A 9,276-nucleotide genomic window follows, 5' to 3' on the forward strand; every position below is an offset into this window, starting at 1 on the left:
GTGCGTTGGCGCTCGATCCATTGTCAATCACCAATGAAGAGTCCTGCTGTTCCATGTTTTCAGTTGACATCTTAGGCTCCTCAGATCCATGCAGCGCCCACCAGGCTGCAAAGGACATCTTCTTCTTSCGCTTGCGTGGCTTGGGTGGCTGTACTTTTCTCTCGACGATGTTGTCGGATGCCACTTCTTCAATTCTACTCTGGTTGGATTCCATTTTAACTTTTACTTGTGGTTCTAAGATGGATCACTTCTCTAGAAACTCAGTAGATTTCAAAGTTGAAAATCCTACTACGTACTGCTAAGTAACTTCTCACGAGACACTATCGACAACGGCTGCTAAGAGGTCGCGATGAAGGTAGATGGATGTGAGGAGCTTATATAATCGCTGGTGATGTCAGAATTCTGCCTTTGGAATGTCACACTGTGATGTCACATTGTGACATCACAGTCTGACGGATTTTTTTATTGACACGGCAGATGCCGTGTCAATACTACAGAAAGAGTAGGCGGGCTTTTAAATTGTCACTGGTTGCCATAGTTACCCACCATTACCTTGTTGTTTGAGAATGACATCCCTGCAGTAAACAGAAACGGTCGGAAACAGACCACTGTCAGTCTCACATCTTATTTGGAAATGGGACCATTGCACTCCGGAATTGAAGGGGGCTCTATTTCCTATATTATCTGCGGTCTCCCGTTTTTATTTCCTTTTGAAATCTAGGATATAGCTTCGTCTTTAAGAAGGAGTTTCACTCTCAGCATGTATTTGAACTTCTCTCTTTTATTTACTTGAGCGCAGCTCACAGTTTTTAACAAATTCCATAGCTTTCGGTATACTTTTAAATCTGATCCTAAGTTGCACCTTTTCGGGCCTGCTACTGCCTCTAGTGGCGTGGGGGTGGWAGCACCACTAATATAATTACGTCACTAAATGAGAATACCACAAAGTCTTTATTTTATTATTAATTCCGCCATTACCTCTAGTTCAGGGTCGTTATGCGTTGCATACAGTGCATACCCACTTTTTGTGCCCCTGACTGCTAGTTCTGATTGGCTGTTTCTGACTGAGCGGAGTAATTATGCAGAACAGGGAGGAGATCGATTATTTTTTTAGAGATTATCTGTCTCATGTTAGGACAGTGAAAGTTTTAATACGTATGTAAAATGTATTTTTTTAGGTTAGATGCTGCAGCTTCAAGCAGAGGTTTGGTGTGAGAGTCACTACCAAGTGGAGCAGAAGCGGCGCTCCGTCTGTGAAATATTACTACCTCTAGCGCGTAGCAGCGGTTCAACAGCGAGAGCAGAACAACTAAAGCCTGTTGATTTGGAGGTTATGGTGGAAAACTAAAGGAAGGCAAATAAATGTTTTTTCAGAACGACTTGGCTGTGAGGAGCATGCTTGTAAAGCGGTGGATTCCAGGCTGCAAGTCAAAGCAGATACTAAAGGAACCAGCTAACATCAGCTTTTTTGACTTCTTGCAATACAAGTTCAAGTCCAAAGCAGCAAAATTGGGAGAAATAGTCTTGTTTGCTTAAAGAAAAACAACAGAGAAGTCTACCAACATGACTGCAGATATTTCTGAATATACACAGCACAGAAAACTCTTAAGTTGTCCCCCTCATACAGGAAGAAACAAAGTGAGTGCTGACAGCTTTTAGAGAAGGATGGGACACCAATGCTGCCCAAATTAGTGGCTGCTCTGTTTGGGTCTGGGCCTGGTACACAAGACACACTCTGACTCTTTTTCCATTCACAAGAACTCGTGCACACCCAGCAGCAGCAGGAAGGTGAAAACAGGAACGTGAACTTTCTTAACGTTTTCCTTCAGTATCGCGAAGTTTCTCCCTCCACAAAAAAAAATAAAAAATCAAACACTTCTTCTCAGTTGTGTTCATAATGCCAAAGAAGTGGATGTCTCACAGAAAACATCAGCTCCGCATCATGCTGTCTTGGTTTAAATTTGTTCTACAACCTGTGTGACAGAGATCTTTCTCTTAAATGCGGTGTGAAACTACCCAAGCCTTGAATATAAATAATTTATGACTACTCACAGGAGTGTGATTAGAAAAGAAAATGTGTTGAAAGCTATTACCTATGTGTTTTAAGGGGAAAAAAACCCCAAATGGGCAAAATGGTATCAGCAGGTAAGAGAAAATCAGCCACAAATTTCAGATGTTGCTGATGTTTTGTGGTATCCAAACATAAGGAAGAAGAAGACAGAATCAGAATTATGAAAAAAAAATCTACATTTTCCGTATAAAATTGTAAATATTGGCAGAGAAATTTGTGCATTAGGGGGTTCGTCAAAGCTGACTTTACTTTTTGTCAGTGAGCATCATCAGTCAGGGAAATATTGTGCCATGCAGAAGCTGAAAATCTCTTCCCCGTAGTCAGATGCTTTTTCTGAATCACTTTAACTACATAAGAAGGTCAAAGGTGAAGTCTAGCTGCACAGATGTTGCCCAAATGAGGCTTCAGTCATGCTTTTTACTTAATACTGGGCCATCATTCAGTCTTTATAATAAAGAAAAAGTCAAAGCCACCTACATTTAGTGGCATCCACAATTCCCGTGGAGATTTCTCACTGGTCCAACACTAAGTTTGAAATTTAAAAAAGACATAACTATCACTGAATGCATAGCATTTGTCTGACAAGATATTTGTTTATTCAACTTTTAAGAAAAAAAAAATTCCAGATTGAGAGACTACAGATGTCAGATTTCCTTTTTCTGGATAATTACAACTCAAATGTAGTTGCAAGGCCAGTAATCTGTCATTTTAATGGTGGCAAGGAGGAAGGACATGATCTGCCCTCTGCCCGGATAGGGCAAAACATGAAGCGCCTAGGCGGGGGGGGGGAAAGACAGTCTGCAATTTCCCGTCAGCTCTTCCAACTCTGTCGTTCTTTTTGTTTGTCAGTGTTGTTTCTTTTTTAAACTGATCTCGGTAATTACGCAGCCGCTGCGATGCCGTTTAAGCTCAGACGACTGGCAATTCTCGTCAGCACGAGTGTCGGAGACAAAAACAAAAAAAGCAAGCCAAGGCAAAAGCAGATAATGAGCGAGAGCGCGTGCTGTTCTCCTACGGGCTGACGGTCACGGGTGAGTCATCTGTCTGGAGGATATGTCACTACGTGTTTTCACACTGACCTTTTGGAAGCATATTTTCTGATGTAACCACTTAAGTGTCAAATCCTGCACTCCCTATTATTATTATTATTATTTTTTACCGTCATTAGATTGATGAAACATGCTGTTTCTTCTTAAACGACTCGTATCGATCACACTTAATAAGAAATACGGCCTCACATGAGGAATGGAGCTCCATGCGACTAAATTACCCTTCGGATTGAGAAGCCCCCTGCTGATTCCAGTCAAATGACTCATTTTTTTTGTCGTCCCAGCAATCCTGACTGCCAGCCAGTCACACGTTTGTCCAAACTACAACCAGGAACCGATAAGCCCCATCTGAACTGACGCAGTAACCAACTTCTGAGGTTTTGATATCCATATGCTCTTTTTAAAATTTTTTTTTATAAAAATCGCAAATCTTGTCGGTGTTTCTATGACAAATTCACTCTCTTGTCATCTTTTTGGGGTCTTAAGAGTGACAGTGAGGAAACTGCTGACCTACTACGACAGAGGCTCTTCAACGGGATTATCCAGACTGCTTGATATCAGCGAAGGAGGATTAGCCAACAAGCCACTTGACTTTCTAATGATTCTTAAATCCAAGCTCTCCGAGGATGTCTTATTATGATTCATTTGGCTCAATGAGTAACTCTGTTTTTCTGTAAACAGGTCCCAAGGTTACAGTGACTCTTGATTTAGCATAATTAAGCTTATTCTGAAAAAATAAAAATAAACCAACGACAGAGCACCTGTCGTTACAAAGCGTCTCTATTTAGAGGTGCTGGCTTATCAGTTCCTCTTTTATTGTTTGACCTTCTCCATAAAACAGGAATCTGCTGATTGTACAACTTCTTCTTTTTTTGTTTATTAGTTGTTTATTTCTGTCTCAAATTTTAATTAGAAAGATCCGTCCAGGAAAATCCATTTAAAAGTCCATTATGATTTATTTTGTCTTTATATTGTACTCCTCAAATTAGTAGCTAATTTTAAATTACATTTTGAAAGAATTTAGACTCAAAAACTGTGAAAAATACAAATAAGTGGATTCAGAGTGCCCAACAAATACCCAACAAAATATGATAACTCAACACAGACTAGTTTATAAATCACGGACTAATTATTCTTAAACATGGATTTATACTTATTTATTTTCTTGTTTCTTCTTTTGCTCTTTCCTTTGATTTTTTGTTATGTAAATAAAATTATCTTACTAACCCAAATCTAAACCAATGATGCTCCAGCGGTAAGGGAAAACTGTTCAACTCTGTAGTTCACTTGTCAACTTTTAGTTATTTTAGTCACTGCAAATTTTTTATTCATTATGTAATTTTTAAAATTGACATAATCCTTTCAGGGCTCGGTGGATGAAGAGTAGGGTACAATCTGGACCAGTGTTGTCATTGTGCATATGTGTTTACGAGTGTGTGTGTGTGTGTGTGGGGTGTGTGTGTGTGTGTGTGTGTGTGTGAATTGAGCCATTTAAAGGGGGAATAAATGTGTTAAATTATACAAAAGAAACTTAAACATGCAAATGTCCAAATATGTTAGAAAAACACAGGCTGTTGTAGGTTCTACTGACTTTTTCACAACATGTACATGTCAAACCAGTGTCCAGTCCGGGGCTGTTGCAGCTCCTCCTACAGCCATTTAATTGGTGTTGGTGAATTCCTGTGCAGAGACTTGTTCCAGGTGCGTCTTACGCATCTTGATCTTTACACTTTGAATCTTGCAGAGACTAAATTTAAATCAGGCACATCATGTGCTAAAGAGAAAATGCATTCATTGTTGGTGACGTTTTACAGTTAGTACTCCTGTGGTTACCCATCATATTTCCTGGATGCTGTGCTGGGTCCAAAATGAAGATGGTTATTCAGATTAAATTAGACTCTGCACTGCTCTAATGACATGTCCCTCCAGTATGAGGATGGCTTTGTGCCAGGTGTCGGTGATGCATTGCCACTTTGGTGCATAACCTTGTCACAAATCTTTAGACATCATTAGAAATCCATGCAGCCTGGGTTAATAACTGATGTCTTAAGCATGGTAGCATGCACTTAAACTATCCCAGCCATGTTGAGTCATTTCACTTTTACTGAAGCTTTAATCCTGTTTGCAGGACATAATCTGAAGGATGGCGAAAAGCTTTGTTTATTAACGATAGATGATCTAATTATTGAGTGTTGTAAATGTTAGAAAAGAGGCATTTGTTTTTACAATAACATCGAATTGACATTTGATTCAGTTTTGCAAAGTCGTATTGTTGGAACATCCAATTCTGTCCAACATCTGATTCCTTTCAAGATTTATTTTTGTTGCCTCCTGACGGACATATCCTGATTATTTTGTATTTCTTCTTGATTATCCATTAATTGGATGAGAAGATGCCCTATTTTTCTTCTTTCCCTAATGTAGAGTGCCTTTCTCATTCAAACTGTTAATAGCACCTTTGATAGAGAGTGTTTGTGACTGTATTCAACCACACGCAGTGTGAAAAGTAGTAGATTGACTGTCTTATACACCGATATCTAGCATAAAGAGTGCCTCTTAACATTTAAAACTGCACTACTGACATGAATAAAAAGCAAACTAATTCATTATTTCAAAATTGCAAAAGGAAATTTGGCAATTTATAAAAACATTGAAGCTATCCTTGCTGTCAATAAAGAGACATGTACTACACCTCCAAATGTTTTCCATTAATTTTGATCATGTCAGTGTTATGAAAAAGCAACAGATGGTTTGGTTGTTCCAAATTATTTCAACATAAAACCACATCCATGTGATTCAAGACACAAAGCAGCTTTTTTTTTTTTTACAAAACAAATTCTTTACTTTATAGGTGAGGAAACTCATTTCAACTTTTTTTATTTCAGTCTTTTGGCCAGGAGTGTTGGACCCACTAAAAACTGACGGCATGGAAGAGCTGAGGTTGAACTCGGAGGTTTTCTCCCTGTCTGTGTGACTGAAGGTCATTTCAGCTGCAGGATATTATTCTGTGTCATGATTCATATGCCATTACGACAGGTGAGGGCAGGAACACAGATGAACCAGAAAATCAACAGCTTCGCTTGTTGGCTGAGCTCCTTTCTTCACCACAACAGACGTCCAAGATATATAAGCTCTTTCTATTGAGGCACCAGTTTGTCGTTGACAAAGTAAGATGCGCCACTGAACTTGCTAACATTTTCAGAAATAACAAAATAAAGCTTCCTGGTCTCAACCAGATTTGGGAAACCAAAGCCGTCAGCGTTCAGCAAGGAAGAACACCTAGTGGTCAGACCTGGGAATAGCATGTACTGAACACATTGCCTTGTTTGTCCAAACCTCTAATGCTGAATGTGATTTTATGGTTGTATGCTCTAACTTTGTTATAAATATATTCAAAACAACAACATGAGGGAGGTAATGTCCTCGTTAGACAATGAGGTAAGCCAAAATGTTTTTAGAATCACTGCTAACACATTCTGACCTGATTGAGCCTGGTTGTGTTTCCGGACTAGTTTAGTTGCCAGATCTCAGTTCGGTCTTTAGACGGCTGAACTGCTATTTAGTCCAGAGAGCAATCACAGAGGCATAGCATCAAATCAGTGTGTACCTCTGTTCCAGCATTCAGTTCGCTTTAAGTAAAACTTTCCAGATTATTCGGAGAACCTGCACCGAACGTCTGTACACGCTGTTCTCATTTCTCCAGCTCAAGCTTACAACAAATAATTCACCATATGTTCATCATTATTTAATAACATTAAGAACATCCAGTTAATAACCATTACTGTTTTCTTATACATGAAATGAATTTCAACAACTAACCAATAAAGTTTTGTGCAATTTTATTTGCTCTGCCCCACTTAAGATTTGGCCAAAACTCATAAAAGTTGGCAAAGCATGTCAGCTTCTTTGTAGAAAACAAAACAAAACAAAACAAAATCTGGATCAGAATATCACAACTTCACACTGAAAATAGATAAGCTTGGAAAAAATGTACATTTAGGCCAAAAAACACTTGATTTAATCAAGTACAACCAAAATTTAATTCTTTAGACCTGAAGAGCACTGAAGTGTTTCGACTGTTTACCCAGACTCCAAAACTGCATGTTGAATTAATAGATAGAAAACATGAACAGCAGTCAATAAAAATCTGCTCTGGCTGTATAAACTTTAGCTGAGTCAAAATAAAATTAGAAATATGGAACTGGTGAGTCTATGCGCCATCATAGAGCAGCAATGAACAGAATGTACCCTAGCCATGATAAGATCTTTGCATTGGCATATCAGCAGCCTGTTCTAATCCTTCTTGATCTAACTTTGTAAGATTGCCCAACTTTAAATAATTCCCCTAAAAACTTACTTCTTCCAAAAGAAAAAAAAAATCTGAATCCTGACACACATCACATATTTAAAGGTCACCTAAAATATTAATGAGTGAATTCCTGTTTCTACACATGGCAGTTTTAATATTTTCTTTACTTGCAGTACGTTAAATCCAAACACTGAGACCAACAAAAGCAGCCTGCCAGTCTGGAATAGGTTTTCTTAAATTAGATGTGTTTACAAACACTAAAAACTGGCTGAATATTGGGGACTGGCTGTGAAAACATTGCATGTCTAAACTTATGAGTTAGTCCAAAAGGGAAATGTCCCGGTGGTTTATGTCAGGCAAAGGTCAGTGCTGACACTCTCTTAACAAGTAGAAACCAAACAAACAACCTTAAATGACAAAAAAAAAAAGATAATTTCACACATTTTTTTAATTTTAAAGTGGAGTTAGAGTGCTGGCCACATATACAAGGAGAGAAGAAGAGGATGAATGTTTTTTTATCTTTTAACAGCACACTGGGAGCAAAAGACAGGTGAAAATCTCCAACTCTTAACTCGCTTGAGAGCTGCAGAAAACATCTCGGGGTCACAAAGCCGCCTTAGCAACCATCTACATGCCAACCAGCTGTTTTCAGCCGCATGCCAAAAACAAAATAGGCACTTTCTGTATAAACATAAACATTTGGAGTTTGCTCAACCCTGCTGGGATTTAGACTGGAACTGTTTGCTTTTGTCAGATGAGACTGAGATTGATCTTTGAAGAGGCAAACAGTTCAGGTTGGTTTGGAGTGAAAGGAAGAATCAAAATGACCATCGTATGATGAAGGATTGTGATGCTGTGGGCTTGTTTGTTTTACAAAGACAATACATTTAGAGTGCGTAACATCATGAACTCTTCAAAATGTTACAGGATTTTAAATAAAAAAATGCCCTCTGCACCAAATTTAGGAAGTGTTAAAGCAGAAGAATCAATGACGCCCCACTTGAAAAAGGGGGATATGCAAGAGGGGCGCCAATAATTGTGATGCCATTGATCACATATAAAACAATTCTACCTTCACAGATGATTTCCTTCCCCACTGAATAATTAAAATCTCATGATTAAAGGTTAGATTTCCTAGGACTTTAATTGAGCGATTATGCAACTGCAATGAAAGGTGCTTTTATCTACTACAGTTTCGAACACATTGTCATCTGTGAATGTCTGAATGTGTTGACTCGTGTGTCGTATGTTGCAAACACATAAAACCGCACTGAATTCGGAGCTACAATGGAACGGTTCAGATCAGAGGACGTCTGAATGTTTGTATGTTAGACCAAAGATTTAATTTTGGTCTCATCTGGCCAGAGCTCCTCCTTCAGTGTGTTTCCTTTGCCCTCTATGTGGCTTGTAGCACATCCAAAAGGGGACTTTTTATGGTGTTCTTTCTCTTTTTTTCTTTCTTGATACTCTTCCAGGAGGCTCAGATTTGTAAATTGTGGGTTCTGGTGGAAAGCTGCTTTGTTCTCGAATAAACCTTTGAGGCATTCACAGAACAGACGAATTAATGGGATTGCATTACTCTGTTTACTCCTTTGGTTGGGCTGGATTTTATTTAAGAGTACCAGAGTAAAGGGGGGACTGCACACATATCTGTAGAACGTTTAATATTTTTAAGTTTTTATTTTCCACCTCACAATTATACACTAGTTGAGTTGATTATCATATAAAATTTGAATAAAGTTTGTGGAGTTAATGTGACAAAATGTGGAAAAAAACAACTTCAAGGGTCACGTTTCTCATTAAGTATCGTTAAAATATTGAAGAAATCATAAGTGCATATATATATA

At 38.5% G+C, this 9,276-nt stretch overlaps 1 protein-coding gene across 1 annotated transcript in view; it reads right to left on the bottom strand.

Annotated features, from left to right (window-relative positions):
- The window catches only part of tmem200a (transmembrane protein 200A), a 28,261-nt gene that overhangs the window by 16,450 nt on the left and 2,535 nt on the right, over positions 1 to 9,276 (bottom strand). The window lies entirely within an intron of this gene.

The sequence above is a fragment of the Poecilia reticulata genome, linkage group LG21, assembly GCF_000633615.1.
Source record: "Poecilia reticulata strain Guanapo linkage group LG21, Guppy_female_1.0+MT, whole genome shotgun sequence".
NCBI lineage: Eukaryota > Metazoa > Chordata > Actinopteri > Cyprinodontiformes > Poeciliidae > Poecilia > Poecilia reticulata.